Consider the following 16,518-nt stretch of genomic DNA (forward strand, 5'->3'; position numbering starts at 1 on the left):
TAAGGAATTAATTTTTTTCTGTCAGTATTTTAAAGTCCAGTTCTGAAGTAGAAATTTGATCAGATCTAAAGGAGGTGGAAGTGTGAAATCCTCATTTGCAAATGCTGTCCTGAGTGATTAATGGGGGTGCTGAGGGGACTTTATCTTACAAGGGTTATCGGGTGGCTGAAGAGAAAGGGGAACACATTTATTTGCAAATGACTTGTCTGAGACAACTGATAAGAGGAACTGGGCTGACAAGGTTTCTCTCAGCTGTTTTTATGGATCTGTTCCCAGGACAAAGGGACCAGGCAGCACTGGGAATCAGCCAGAGAATCACTGTCCCTGAGCATCCCAGGACTCTAGGGACAGATCACACACAAATATTGTGTGTTTGGGACAGTCACTGGGAGATTCCTAACTCTCCAAACAAACTTTCCACTGCCCCTGGAGGAAACAAATCTGGATTCCATCCCAGGTTGGCAACACAACTGTCCTGGGTCAAGTCTGTGTTATATCCCCCTCTGTCAGAGCTGGGGCAGTTCTCTGCTGTTCACTGGGCAGTTTTTTCTTTATCTCTGCCACAGCCAATCCTCCCTCCAGGAGATCTCTTCTGTTCATGGCCAGTGAGTGTCCCTGCATGGCTGAGAAAATTCCATCATCCCATGGGGAGAGGCTCCACCCAGGGGGAGGAGCCAAGCATTCCTACCTGGATACAATCTGACTTTGGCAACACCACAGCAGCCTTTGCCCACTGCATTCCCAGAGGAGCAGCTTTCTTCTCCACTGCATTCCCAGAGGAAGCCCAGGCCCATCTCCAGCAGCCCTGGAGCTTCAGAGGAAAACTCCAGCCTTGTCCAGGATCCCTGCTCCAGCAGAAGCACAGCTGGCACTGCAGGAGGGCTGAGCCATCATGGGATGGGACTGCTGCCACCACCCTGACCCACAGGGGGTCAGGGCATATTCTCAATCTGCCACTGGTTTGTTTTCTTTTTTGTACTATTGCATTTGCATTTTTAATTTTCCTAATAAAGAACTGTTATTCCTATTCCCATGTCTTTGCCTGAGAGCCTCTTAAATTCAAAATTATAACAAATCAGAGGGAGGTGGTTTACATTTTCCATTTCAGGGGAGGCTCCTGCCTTCCTTAGCAGACACCTGTCTTTTCAAACCAAGACAACAACCATAAAACACAATCCAGACTGAGGAAATATTCAGAGAATCCCGGAATATCCTGAGCTGGAAGGCACCCTCAGGATCACCCAGCCCAGCTCCTGGCCTTGCACAGACAACCCAACACCCCTACCCTGGGCATCCCTGGGGGGTATCAGAAGCTCCTGAAGGCCCTCACGGGGTGGCAGAGGGTGTTGGAACATCAGGACTGCCACTTCCCAGCAGCTTCAAGTGGTTTAAAGCAGTTTAATGCTGTGTAAAGTTTGCTGCAACTCCTGGAAAGAGTATTTTCCTTGGGCAGTTTGCCGAGAGCTTCCTAAAGCAAGGGAAGAGTCTTAACTGGCTGTTTTCAGAGCAAATACAGACAGCAGCAGCTCAGGCTCAAGGGACACTGCCACATTCAAAGCCAGCAGGGGCAGATCACCTTGTAGACACAGGAAAAGCCAATTTTCCTCACTGCAGAGAAATAATTGGGATGGTGGGAGGTGCAGAGGGGGGTGCTGGGGGTGTCAGAGGGTCCAGTTTGTGTAAATATCAAAGATGGGCCTATGGGATTACATGGAAGGGTTTTTAATATAGAACATTTTTCTGTGAGGACACCCTGGGGACATTAAAGCCCCCCACATTCCAGCTGGGACACCCTGTAAGTTGGATGCTCTGAATGCACCACCCACAGCCAGGAATTACTCATGGAGTGGGAGATAAATATAAACAAGGTTCAGTCCAGCTACTCAGAGCTTTCTTCCTCATAGCCAAGATAACTCTGCCATGTATTTTGAATTTGGCAAACAAATATTCCTTTGGGCTTTTCCTTGGGAGCAATTTGAGCTCAGGTTGCTTCAAGGAATCCCTGTAATGATCCCTAAAGGAATGACCTAGGAGAGGACAGCACCCTTGGTTCCCCAAATCTCTCCTTCAAGTACTACTGTGCCCAAGCAGGGCAGGTGTCCAACACCTTCCATGACAAGTGAGACACTGGGATGGGCCACTGGCCACTGGAGTCAAGGAATGGAGGTTTTTTGAGATGGGCACTTCTGAGCTGCCCCAAACCTTCAATATTCTCATCTAAGAGAAGGAGGGCTAGGAGGACAGTTAATGGTTGATCTGCTGAGCTGGATTACCTGTGGTATTTTGGGGATCACCTTCCCAGCAGCACGGGAGAGGGATGCAGCAGAAATACTCATGTTCCTGGAAAAGCCTGGAGGCAGAGAGAAGGCCCAGCAGGAAAAATGGAGGTGATGGTGGGTTCACAGGGAAAGGTGGAGGAGAAAGAAGAGGAGAATGCTGTGGGACTGGGGACCCCTGGAAGTACAGGTCTGGCACAAAGGGACATGGAAAGAGGGTGGGAAGCCAGCCTGGAGTGATGTGCAGACAGCCCCAATCCTCCTGCCAGGTAAACCAGCACAAACAGGGTGATTGAGGTACAGAAAAGCCCATCCTGCCCAAGCAGTATGGTTTTATCCCTCTGTGCTGCTCCTGCAGCCTTTCCTGGGTTATTGGGAGGGATATGATGGACTGGGCTCTGCCATGACAGATAATGCATTACACTTCCAGGCCACAGCATAACTTTTTCCACAGTAATTACTTTCGATTTCCTCCCAATAAATACACTGCTCCTCTTCCTTCTGCAGTAATTGAGGGTATTTATTCCTCAGGAAGATTAACTGTCCTGTGGAGCCCAAAGTGGATGGGGGGGCCTGGGGAGATCAGTGTGAGTGCTCATAGCAGTTGTGTCTTTGGGAAGGCCTGAGGAGCTTCCAGATGCCCTCAGATGATCCCTGCTCCCTCTCCCTGAGCATCCTGGCCCAGTGGGAGCTGTCCCTGCCCAAGATGGGCTTTAAGGTCCCTTCCTACCCAAACCATTCCATGATTCCGTGATCCTTTTGATGGCCTCCCACCGTGCTCCATCAGAGCCTGTGGGAAGCCTCAGTTTAGGCTGGGCCTTGTGGGTGGTGCCCTGCTGCTGTCACCCCTGGGACAAAGCAGAGATTTATGTTCACCCATCATTTATTACTCTGTTATTTCCCCCATTTTTCTAAGTTGTTCTCTTATCCCTTTCTCCCTGAGTTCTGTGGCTGGTGTCCCAAGGAAGGGAAGGATTTTCCCTGTGATTCCATGTTATGGGGTGTCTTCTCCCTGAGGAATGTGTATAAAAATAGGCAGTGAGGGGATGGCACCAAGACATGGAATTCTGGAGAGCAGGGGGAGAACTCAGGCTTAGGAATGTCCTACAACACAGTTGGGTGATTGTCCTAAATCCTCACAGTTCTCTGGAACTTCACAGGAGGAAATGAGAGAATGCAGCTTGGGAAAGAGGTAAATCCCTGCCTTTGGTCCTGGGATAGCTCTGATTCCTGTAGGGAATCCAGTTATCCTCTCTGGTAAGATTTTGTCACATTAGAATGACTTGAAAATCTATTAAATGAAAAGAAAAATTTAAAAAAATAGAAATAATAATAATAAAAAATTAAAATCCATGCCTGCCCAGCCCCAGAGTTGCTCTGCCTTCCCACAGCAGCCAGGACCAACCACGTCCTCATGGACATGGAAGGGATGGTAAAACACGGAGGTGAAAATCCCAAAGAAAAACAGCTTGAGCCCAGGCCTAAGGTGAAAGTCTGGACTTAAAACAAGTGGGAACGAGGCCTGAGCTGTGCATCTTTCAGGATTTCCTGCTCTTATTGGAATAACATCCACTGGGAAATGTGCTCCTTCCACAGCCTTTCCCAGGGCTCAGTTTTCCCTTTGGTGACAGGGATGTGCTGATATCATGGAAGAGGCTAAGGAAGGCAGCAATCCTATGGAATATTGCACTGCCAGGAAAATGACACCTCTACAGAGCCACCAGGGCTTCATTTTTCCTTCCAGGTGGATAAATGTGCTCTTCCCTTCTCCTGAGGGCTCCATGTGGGAGGGCTCAGGAGGCCCTCAGGCTCCTGAGGGCCTTTTTGTGGGAATTGTTGGTGCCTCAGAGTTCATGGAGTGATGTCTGTGCTTCCCATCTCCTTCTGCACAGGGGGATCTCAGCCCGCTTGGAAAACTCAGGAATCACGAGGTGGAAGATCTTTTAATCCACAAAAATCAAATTCAAGACTTTGTAGAGTTGACTGGGCCAGTTGGGATTGGCCTCAACTTCTCCACCTGCCACATCCAGGGAATATCCAGCAGGAGGAAGGCAGAGCTGATAGACTTTTCCAAGGATGCAAAGACCAATTTTTGAACATTTTTTGATCTGTGCCAGGTGAATTTTTAACACAGCTTTAAAAGATGGCAAAATATGGGAAAGAAGTCCTGGCACCCCAGGAATGACAGCAGCAAGGGGTGAGAGGGACCCACATCTCTGAAAACTCAGAAAATAAAAATTACGTCCTTGGACTTTTGCCCAACAACTTCCCAGAAGCTCCACAATTTCCACTGTGCTCAGGCAGGTATTTTTAGGACCATTATTAAATATTAACTGTAAAATCATCATATGAGGATTCCTTCCACTGTAGATATTCTTAACTACCTCATTTTGGGCTAATTACCTTAAAAAGTTTCCAGGTTTCTGGGTCTTCAGTAGAAGTCCTCGTAAAGCAAAATTTGATCTAATTTTCTTTGCCCCCATTTTCTTTCTGTTTTTGCCCAGGAGGTTTTGTCCCATCCTTGGAAATGTCCAAGGCCACGTTGGATGGGGCTTGGAGGAACCTGGGAGTGTGGAAGTTGTCCATTTGGGGTGGAAGGAGATGTTCCAGTGCAGATCCTGGTGGGAGCAGAAGACAAAGTCCGCAGTCCCTGGTTCCTTTCCTTTCACAGCCATTTGTAGCTGCTGTTAATGAAAGTGAAATAAAAGAAGTGCATTTCTCATTTTCATGTGGGGGTGTTGTGGTGAAGGTTGGACTCGCTGCCCTTGAAGGGCTTTTTCAACCGTAATGATTCCATAATTCCATTATTTCCTCTGATTTCACCAGACCACTGCCAAGGTCAGCTGAGCCCTCTTCTGAGAAAGGCTTTAATTTAGGAATTTGCTGAACTCCAGGAGTCTGGAGGGCACCAGAGGGGTCTCTGTGATGATCCAGTAGCAAGAATTTTGTCTCCTGTACCACAGAACTCTGGGCACATCCCACCATTCCCTGCAGGAACCTCAGCACTGAGATCAGGACAGGCTTGGAATGATTCTCATCAGGATTCAGTTCCACAGCTCCCAGAAACTTTGTGTTTCCTCTCACTTTTCTGACTCCTCCAAGGGAAAGCTCAATGATTCCATTCCACCCATTAGCAGGCATTTGGTAATTACTGGCCAGCATAAATTTTAATAATTATTATTATAATTCCTAATGCAATCATCAATCAATTCCTTATTATTGAGATAGCAATTACAGAAAGATTAATAACTCCAGCTAATACTTTTTAATTAATTTAATTTGGGGAGGTGAGGGAGTGAAACGGAAACACTGCACTGCAGGCACTTCTCAGGGGGACTTTTTCTTTTGGGCTTTTTGCACAGTTCCTTTGTTTTCCCCCACATTGCTGGACTTTTGCTACACTCATAAATGTCCCTAGATTTTTCTGGGATACCAGAGCATGGTTATACAGCTTTTAGTTCACTGGAGAGGAAGAGTTTTCCTCCAAGTCTTTCCAAACACCTCCCTTATCCTACACAGAGTTTCTGCTTCCCAAAACACAGCTATGGGGATAAGAGATGGGTTTCCCACACTTGTTTTCCAGCCTTGACATTCCCAGCTGCCAGGTCACTTGGCATCTACCCCCTCCTTGCCACTCTTCCACTTTTAACCCTCTCCTGTATCCAACCTGACAGGAAGAGGGACCTTCCTGGCTGAAAGTCTTTAGTGGGATCATGGTTTTGGAGAAAATTGTGTCAATGCTTGGGAAAAACTGCAGTGAATGGGATGAGCATTTATTCCCAGGATAGACAAAGTCTCTTCCCTGATTCCTGCTCTGCCATGGAAGAGTCTTTCCCAAAGAGAGAGAGACTCTAAAATCCTAGCTTGTTTTGATTGGGATATTACTTTCTCTGGAAACTCTATTTTTCATGAAAGAAAGTAAGAAGCAGGAGCTGGGAAAACACGGAGCTGATCCTGTCCCACACCCTCTTTCTGTGGGAGGAGCAGGGACAGCCTGGCCTGTGTCCTCTCTCCAGCCCTGAGCTGACCTTCAGTGTTCCAGGATTTAAACATTTGGATGTGACTCCTGCAATTCCATGTTGGAATGGTAGAACCACAGGCTGGATTGGGATGAAGCCCATCCAGTCCCACCCCAGCCATGTGCAGGGACACCTTCCACTGTCCCAGGCTGCTCCAAGCCCCAGTGTCCAGCCTGGCCTTGGGCACTGCCAGGGATCCGGGGGCAGCCACAGCTGCTCTGGGCACCCTGTGCCAGGGCCTGCCCACCCTCCAGGGAACAATTCCTTCCCAATATCCCATCCATCCCTGCCCTCTGGCAGGCTCAGACTCTTCTGCAAGGATTTAATTTCACACAGAATCCCAAAATATTTGAGTTAGAAGGGGCCCACAAGGATCTTCAAGTCATGCTCTAAAGTGAGTGGCTCATAAAGGGATTAAATCCATGATTTTGGTGGTACCAGCACCCTGCTCTGACCCACTGAGCCAATTCCAGGTGGTTTTGTATCCCTACACATCCTGTTTACCCACAAAGGGGTGATTCCCTCGCCAGGAAACTCAGGAATGTTTAAAGACAACCTGTGGCATGCTCTGGAATCCATCCATGGGGTAGACATCCAACTTCAGGGGTGGGGAATCCTTCCAGCCTCTCCAGACACACGTTCATGGAATCATGAAGACTGGAAAAGACCTCCAAAATTGCGAAGTCCAACCTTTTCTTTTTTCTCCTTCCTGTCATGGCTTCTTCACTCCTCTGGAGTCTCATGGATATTTCTGGTGAAATTTCCTCTGCGGGAAGAGGCTGCTCAGCCTGTCCCAGCTGGGTTCCAATCTAACATCTCACATCTCCTTTTGTCTCCTAATTTTGGGTCATGGAACCCTCGTGGGACTCCTGAGCTGTTTAAACCCCCTCTGTGCTGAGAACAACCACAATTCCCTGGCTTTTTTTTTTGTTTGTTTTTTTGGAATTGACTTCCTCATTTAGTATTTGCACTGGGTAACTCCAGGGTTGAGTTTCAAAGAAAATCCGTGAATTTTTAGCTGTTAGTGCTCTCCCTGTGCTGTGATAATTGCACAGAGGCTGACTTTAATTAGCTCCAGAGCTGTGTGATATCTCTGGGAGTCAATACAGTCCTTTATTTGTGGAAAACACATGGAAAATGTGCTGAATAAGCTGTAGAGTTTCCCTACAGAAAGCAGGGAAAGAACTAATCCAGTTTTATGTAAGTTCGCTCCAAGTTTGTTTTTGCAAGTTAAAAAAAAAGATGGAAAAAAGGAAACAAAAAGAAAGGAAAAAAAGAAGCATTTATTACACTTTAATGAGGGAAAACTGAGCCCACACAGCAATGGGGGAGCTGACAATAATATATGGCTTTAATTAGCAATCAGGATTTGAGGAACAGCTTATTATGCTAATGGGGTTCAAAGCTTCCCAGGAAAAAAAAAAAGCCTATGGAAAGAGTTGGTAATGACACGGAGATTTCCAGTTTGTAACTGAATCCTGAAATGCTCCAGACAATAATTTCACATTTCCTTGCGTGTTTCTGATGAAACCCCAGATTTCAGATGAGCTGGATAATCCCAGTGGACTGAGGCAAAATATAATGACCCCAAACTTTTATCCCTAAAGGCAGGGAATGAGTGATTTTGCTCTCCAAAAGAAACTCTGCCATGCCACGGGTTTGAGTTGAAGGAGTTGGAATCTGAGCTAACTAATTGGAAATGCAGCAATTTAAATAAATTTGCTTTAAATAAAGCAATTAACCTGCTGGAGTTTGTCCAGATTGGGGTTCGTGGTCAGATCTGTGGTTCCGGGGCTGAGCTGTGGCTGGTGGAGAGGACACACTAATGAGGAGCTGGGTAATTGAACTCCCAGCTGCAGGATTCCCAAGGGAATGGGGTCCACAGAAAGGATCTGGGGATTCAGAATAAATCCTGATGTTTTTAGGGACATCAGGATTTATCCACAAAGGAGTGATGGGTGCTCAGGTGAGAGGAGCAGGGGAGGAACTTCTCACAGGAGTTTGGTGGGGAGGGGGTGGAGGCACCGTGGTACTTTCACACCCAGATTCCTTCTGGATCTATTCCTTCCCAAAGGATGATCAGGAAAGTCATGTGAAGCCTCTTCCATTCTTTTTCTTTGGAAGATGGCTTCCAACCAGGGCCTGAACGCTGCTGGCAAACAGGAGACTTGAGAGCTCCTCACGCTCAGATCTCCATCCTCCTCAGGATCTTCTTCCAGGGATTTCAAGATCATCTCCTGGGACAGCAAAAAAAAATTCCAAATTTCTGTCAGGTCGCCACTGCAGTTCATTGCATCTTCTCATCCCTGCACAGGGATCCAGGGCAGGTGGACCTTTAGGAGCATAATCTGCTGAACCTCTGCAGGTCAGAAGGTCCCACCCAGGCCTTTGGATTGCTCTTCACTTTGTATTTGAGATGGGTTTCCAGAGACACAAAAGTACTCTTGGTGCATCCTTAACTTCCCATTCCCATTATCTGTGTCAGGATTGTCCCAGAAAGGATATGGACATAGAAAATTCCTAAGAAAAGCTGGATTTCTACAGGAACTATACCTGGGACAGTAACCTCAAAGCAGAGTCCATGGCCTCACAGGAAACCTGGTGGACGAAGGAAGAGCAGCCAATGTGGATTTCTCCTAAGGCATGGAAGGGAAGTTCCGGGAAGGGAAAGGAAGTTCCGGGAAGGGAAGTTCTGGGAAGAGAAGAGAAGAGAAGAGAAGAGAAGAGAAGAGAAGAGAAGAGAAGAGAAGAGAAGAGAAGAGAAGAGAAGAGAAGAGAAGAGAAGAGAAGAGAAGAGAAGAGAAGAGACCTACTTTTTTTTGAACCTTTATCCCAATGAATTTAACTTCCCGGCATTTTCCAGGTCAGGTCCATTTGATAAGCAATCCATATATGCACTAACTCAGGAAGTGTGACATGTAATTTGATGGAATGAATTAGAATTATGTGGATCTATAGACTGAGATGTCTGGAGTGTGCAAGGAGCCTTTCTGTTTTCTATTAAAAAAAAGCATAAAATAAAATACAAATAATAAATAGTGAATTTTTAAGCACTTTCACCACTTTGGAGATTGTATTGCTGTAGTAATTCACCCAATTCCTTTCAATTAAGCAATTAATTTTAATATTCCAGGTTATTATACAGCATGTTAAAGTTGGTCAGTGTTATTGCCCTGCTTGTGCTGGGAAATTCCTTACATTCCTCAGCATGACAAAAATGTAGGGAAAACAGTAAAATCCAGGAGTTTCTTTACATGTATTAGGTTTCACCAATCCATTCTTTTTTATGTCCAATATTTTTCAGCCAATGTTCCTGAAGATGGACACAGAATAGCAGTTAAAGTACAAGACAGATGAGCCATGTACAGAAAAATGCATTTCTGAGTCATAAGATTAATAAATACACCAGGTTTGGGGCTTGGAGTCTAGGAGTTAATTAGGAAAATTGTTCTCTAGAACTTTTAATTTTCTGCTGTGTTTTTTCCCCCTAGGATGAGTAAACTCAGCCTCATCTCCTTCCCTCAGTTCAGCTGGAAGGAGAAATCCAATCTGCTGAGCAAAACAGGTTTTTCCCATGTCATTCCCACCTTGGAGGGGGAAACGGCAGCTGATGGCAAAGAGCTGCTGCAGGACCTTGGGATGCTCCATGATCCAGTCAGAAAATGTTGGAGTCCAGAACATCCCTTTGGCTGCTCTGGATGTCTCGAGACCCTGGCAGGGGGCTAAGGGACCTTGGCAACAAGTCAAAAACACCTGTGGCTTCGATTTTAGCCCATGGGATTGGCTGCCAACCTTATATGAGGAATTACAAGCCAAAAGGGCTCGAGTAGTGTAATAAGGGAATTGACACAGGGTGAAAAAGTAGAATTTTGGGGTTTTTTAGAATGTAATTCAGGGATACAATATGGAGGAATCTGGGCGTGCCTTAGCCTTTTCTTCCTTCTTCTTGTCCTCCATGACTCGGTGTGATAGTGACACTTTTCTGTTGGTCTAGGATAGGGACACAATTCAGGATATAATTCAGGGATACAATATGGAGGAATCTGGGCGTGCCTTAGCCTTTTCTTCCTTCTTCTTGTCCTCCATGACTTGGTGTGATAGTGACAGTTTTCTGTTGGTCTAGGATAGGGACACCCTGTCCAACATAGATTTTAGGTATTGGTACAGAAACTGTAAACATGGTACACGTAATTTTGAGTAAATAATGTGGGAGATGCCCGGGGCTCAGGGCAGACTGCCATGGCTTCTGTACTAGCCAGACCTCAGCAGGTCAGAGAGAAAATATTTTAGATAAGAAGAAATAAACAACCTTGAAAACTCAGCTTCACACCTTCCAGACCTTTTCTCTGGCTGCCGGGCTAGGGGAAAAGGACTTTCACACTGTTGGGGTCTTGCCAACTTGACCCCGACAAGGAAATTCCAAGGAAATGCAACAATTGCCAAGCAAAACCAGCCACTTCCCTAGGTGTGCCCTGGAGTGGCTGTTCCTGCTCAGGAGGGAAATCCTGGAGTGGCTCCAAGGATTCCTCTGTGGATTCGGGCTCGGGATGGCACAGATCCTTTAGGTGATGTTAGGATGAAAGGATGGAAAGGATGCCAGGTGTTCCTGCTCCTCTAGGGTGCACACCTGATCCCTGTGCTGGAAAAGCAGGAACAGGTTGGAAAAGAGACATTGGAGCAGAGAAAGGCAACAAGAGGGACAGAGACCTGGGATGGCCTCCAGGATGGACAAGGGTGGCTGGGCTGCTTCAGCTGGAACAGAGATACCAGAGCAACTCCTAAATGCCAGAATGGAGTGGGAATGGGAATTTCTGAGACTGTCCAGTGGAAATGGGCAGCCAGTGAAGAGGATGATATGAGAGCAGATATGGACCAGGCTCGATGGAATGGTTTGGGTTTTTTCATTTAATTTGGCGGTTTTTCCCCCAGAATAAGGCTGGACTGCACAACTCTTGTTCTTGGTGTCTGGAAGGATCAGGGAATTCCATCTGTGCCTAAAGAAACACCAGGAGAAAGGACAGGAGGTGTTATTGAGCACAAAGATGCACCTGAAGACCTCAAGGGATTCTTCCTTTTTGTTTCCTTTTTGAATTCTTTTGTTTTTACTTGTAAAAACAAACTTGAAGCCCTCAGACTGAATCCTGAGCTGTGGTCACCATGAGATGCTCCAAGTACAGGGATAAAATTGTATTTTCCGTCCCTGTGTTCTCACCTGGAGATCAGGGAATGCGAAGATGGGCCTTAGTGTTGACAGAGTATTTTAATTCCATCAGGTCCTGGTGGGATTGTGGGGGAATTTGTGCATGGCTGGGAGCTGGATTTGATGTTCTTGTTGGGTCCTTCCCAGGGAACAATTCCTTCCCAATATCCCATCCATCCCTGCTCTCTGGCAGTGGAAGCCATTCCCTGTGTCCTGTCCCTCCATCCCCGGTTCCAAGTCCCTCTCCAGCTCTTTTGGGTCTCTCCCAGCTCAGGATTTTCCATCATTCTGTGATTCCACGTCCCAGTGACAGAAGTGAGCTGAAATCCCAGCTGGAGGAGCTGCTTCTGGAATGTTGGCCATGAGTGTGAGCCAGGAGCTTGCCCAGTCCCTCTGCTTTGGGCCACCACCCCTTTCAGAGGGGTCTGCATCAGACCCAACAAATTCCACGTGACCAGAGCTCCTTCCACTCCAAAGGCCTCCAGCATTTCCCTTTGCCTCCTACTGTCTTGGCTCTCCAAGTGGAGGATTTTTGATCCCTGTAGGATATTGCAATGGAAACTTTACCCATTTTCTTTTCCAACTGTTGCCAGCCAGACTGCAGAGACCAATATGTTTATAATATAATATATTGTAATTGATTATCCAATTTCAGAATCAAAATCCCGCTGCATTGGGTCCAAATTAAATCCTTTCATTGGCTGCTTGGAATTTCCCCCTCAAGAATTACTCAGGAAGAAAATATCAATGTTTGGTTTCACGTTCCTTTTGGGACTATATTTGAAAACCTCTAAAATTCTTTGTGCTAAAATCCAATTCTTCTCTTCTGCTTTGGTTATCAGGGCCCTGTTAAACCCACACGGAGCAGAGTTTTGTCCTTGGCAGGGAGAAGGATCAGATACTGCCTGGAGCTCACTGGGGATTTAATTCTTGTTATTAATTTTATAGAGAAGCTGTCCAGATACCACAAAGAAAGGGCAGGAGCATGTCCCCCTCAAATAGATCATCAGCCCAAATTTATTAACAGGAGCATGTTGGAAAGGGAGAAATGGGGCTGGTTTTTTGGGTTTGAATTTTGCTCTGGGTTTATTTTAGCTTTTGACACAGGGAAAAGAAAAGACAAATAACTCAGCTGTGTCTCTGTGTGTGTTGTACCATTAGCAGGACACCAGGGTTGGGGTGGAAATAGGAGATTTGTTTTCCCTGATATTTTTTTCCTGGTACAAGTGGGGTTTGTAGCCAGTGACAATGAGCTGGGCCAGCTCCAGTGAGGGTGATCCTGTGAGATTCACCTCTGTGAGTCCTCACTCCCTGGGGACGTTCACAGATGTGAGGAAAAGGCCTCAAGCTGCCCCAGGAGAGGCTCAGGTTGGACATCAGGAGGAATTTCTTCATGGAAAGGGTGCTCAGGCCTTGGCAGGGGCTGCCCAGGGAGGTTTGGAGTCCCCATCCCTGGAGGTGCCCAAGGAAGGATTGGATGTGGCACTCAGGGCTCTGGGCTGGGGACAAGCTGGGGAGGGGGCACAGCTGGGACTGGTGATCCTGGAAGGTTTTTCCAGTCTCAGTGATTCCATGATTCTGGAATGCCTAGGAGAAGTAGCTGTTCTGAATTTAAATCAAGAATTAAAAGCAAAGACATTAAAATCTCCATGGGACCATTAAAGCCTTGGTCTGTTGCAGTGTTTTTAGAGGTTTTTTTTTGGGGGAGAAGTTTGATGGTACCTGGGGCTCACAGCAGCATTTTTGTTGTAAAGACATATGGAATGCAATTTCCATGGAGGAATGTCCATAAAGAGCAATGTCCAGGCCTTAGACCCACATCCTTTCTTCTGGAAAACCTCTGGAATGGGATCTCTGTGCTGAGCCCTTCCTGAGCCTCATCTCCTCTGCTCCTGGTCCATGGAAGGCCCAGGGCAGGGGCTGGAACTGGATGGGCTTTAAGGTCCCTCCCAACCCAAACCGTTCCATGATTCCGTAATGATTCTGCGATTCTCTGTCCAGGCTTTGCTAATTCCATAGGTCCAGTGGCAGGCAGGGAGGATAAAGTGGAGAAATATCCTAATATCCAGGTGTTTTTACTTAGTTCATGGGTTTATTTCTCCCTCTATTTTTATTTCCACTGTCACAGCAGCAACAATTCAGAACAAGTTTCCATGAAGGATTCCTGGTTTTCAATATAATTAAAATAAACATGGAATCTTGCAGGGGTATTGTGAAACAAATTAAACCCTGATTGCTCTTCCGATTCCCACCTAATGATTCATTAGAGATTATCCAAACAAGTGTGGGGACCACAGGGCTACAACACCAAAGCCTATCAAGTTTGATGGCTTTAATTTGGATTTTCATGTGTGTGGAAGTTCAACAATAGGGAGACTTGTACAAAATCTTGTGCCTGCTCTTGCAAAGTGGATGGAAAAGGTCCCCAGGTGTTTTTGTGCCACACAAGTGACACAGGTTTTTTTGGCAAACAGAGAGTTCGGTCTTGAGTTTCTAAAAGCAGGGGGATGCAATAAATAATGAGCTGTTCACACCTACAAGGACTAGTGCAAATCTGTATTTTGGGAACTGAAGTTTCTGCCAGGCCTGAATTGGCTGGGGAGGGCTGAGAGCTACTGGGGGGATTGGGGGATGGCACTTGCTGAACTTTAGATCAGGGCTGTGTCATGGAATCATGGAATCATGGAATCATGGAATGGTTTGGGTGGGAAGGGACATTAAAGCTCATCCAGTGCCACCCCTGCCATGGCAGGGACACCTTCCACTGTCCCAGGCTGCTCCAAGCCCCAGTGTCCAGCCTGGCCTTGGGCACTGCCAGGGATCCAGGGGCAGCCACAGCTGCTCTGGGCACCCTGTGCCAGGGCCTGCCCGCCCTCCCAGGGAACAATTCCTGCCCAATATCCCATCCATCCCTGCTCTCTGGCAGTGGAAGCATTCCCTGTGTCCTGTCCCTCCAGTCCTTGTCCAAAGTCTCTCCTGGAGCCCCTTTAGGCCCTGCAAGGGGCTCTGAGCTCTCCCTGGAGCCTTCTCTTCTCCATCTCACTCAGCTGCTCCTCAAGAGACGAGTTTCAGCCCTGTGCCAAATTGGGAAGTTCTCCCTTGCACTCCTTGGTCTCTTCCCAGTTTTAAAAGCAGGAGTCTTTTCTACAACACCCAACCTCTGGCTCCAAGGGCAGCTGCAGTTTGGTCCCAGTTTCTGCTTGGGGCACTCCAGTCACTGTGCTCACAGTCCATAATGGAATAATGAAATGATAATGGAAATGTGAGCTGCAACACCTGCATGTGGGAACACACAGGAGCTGCTGTTCCTTTGGGAAGAGGGGCTCTCATCCATGTAGGGATCACCTGCAGCTGCATGGAGGCAGCTCCTTAATGCAATCAATATTCCCTCACCAGGGTGATGCCCTCACATGAACAAAAATGGATCCAGAGCCTGCTCCTGCTTTCCTGCAAATTTGAATCTCCCCTATCCATCCCTGGGAATGTTTCCATGGTTACCTCCCAGAATACCAGTTTGCCAACATCAGGTTATTTCCATCTTGGAACCTAAATCCAAGCTGGTTTTTCAGCTGGGCTCAGCTCTAGTGCTGAATTTTAGCCTCCTGAAGAGCTGGAGGTGTAAAGCTTAGACAGGAATGTGCCACCATCTTTGTGGTGACTGTCACAACTTGGAGAGTGATGCAGAACTGAGTCTAAGAAGAAAAAGACAAAATATCCTGGATTTAATGGAATTGTGGTGTCCTGTGGCAGCTCACAAAGACACTGCAGACATGGCCACAGAGAAGATTCTCCTAGTCTCATCAGGTTGTCTTTGACTCCAGGTTCTGGGATTACTCTCAGGAAGGATGGAATTACAACTATTTTAGAATTAATCTTGAATTTTAACAATTTTCAGCCAGACCCTGTGAGTGCATCCACAAGGAATCTCCACTGGGAATGTGCTGAGGGACAGTGCATCTCTGCTCAATGTGTTTTGTTGATAAGGAGAAGTGGGAATAGAAAAATTCCCACTGCCCATTCTGGGCTGCTGTGGAAAGGCTGGGAGGGTTGGGATTGTCCAAACTTTGGGTTGACCCAATTTTGGCTTTCTAAGACCTGAAGGGAGTCAACAGGAAAGATGGAAAGGGACTGGAAAAGGGCCTGGAGGGACAGGACAAAGGGGAATTGGCTTCCCACTGCCAGAGGGCAGGGATGGATGGGATCTTGGGCAGGAATTGTTCCCTGGGAGGGTGGGCAGGCCCTGGCACAGGGTGCCCAGAGCAGCTGTGGCTGCCCCTGGATCCCTGGCAGTGCCCAAGGCCAGGCTGGACACTGGGGCTTGGAGCAGCCTGGGACAGTGGGAGGTGTCCCTGCCCATGGCAGGGGTGGCACTGGATGAGCTTTAATGTCCTTTCCCACCCAAACCATTCCATGATTTTATGATTCTGTAGGTAATCCTAATAAAACATTCCCTAAGGCAAAACTTTCCCTGGCTGGAGTTGGAGTCCCTGTGCAGGGCTGGAATCCATCCCTCCAAGTGCAGTTTCCATTCCTGAGCTGCATTAGGAAAACCCTGTGAATCTGAGAAAAGCTGTGAAACCTCATTGTCAGCTCTAAACAGCACAACCCCTTCCTTTTCCTTCCAAACCAGGGAGGTCATGTTGCTGATAGTCACAAAAATGAGGCTTTTACGAGTCAGCAGCTTTGCCTGATCTGTCGAAAATGTCACTACTTGCTTGTAAATATTCTGAAAACCACAAGTCTCTGCTTCCAAAGCCAATTATGGGTGGCTGACTGACAGTAAAGCCCCTACTTAGCACACCTGGCCACTTAAAAGCAACAAAGCGAATGGTTTGGGACATCACAAACCTCCAAATGCCCACAAAACAACCCAAATTATTCTGATTAGGCATAAAATTTTATCCTAGCACAAGGCCCCTGATTGTGACCCAAATGGGATGTTATTGTTCCAGCAGCAAATTCAAAATGCAAACACAGCACAAAGGCATTTTGCAACAGGGACATAAAAATTATAGTGATGTAG

At 46.9% G+C, this 16,518-nt stretch overlaps 1 protein-coding gene across 2 annotated transcripts in view; it reads left to right on the top strand.

Moving 5' to 3' along the window:
- IQCD (IQ motif containing D) overlaps nt 1-16,518 on the top strand; it is a 542,296-nt gene that overhangs the window by 134,116 nt on the left and 391,662 nt on the right. The gene's annotated exons all lie outside the window — the stretch shown is intronic.

Source organism: Anomalospiza imberbis, chromosome 18, assembly GCF_031753505.1.
Source record: "Anomalospiza imberbis isolate Cuckoo-Finch-1a 21T00152 chromosome 18, ASM3175350v1, whole genome shotgun sequence".
Classification (NCBI taxonomy): Eukaryota; Metazoa; Chordata; class Aves; order Passeriformes; family Viduidae; genus Anomalospiza; species Anomalospiza imberbis.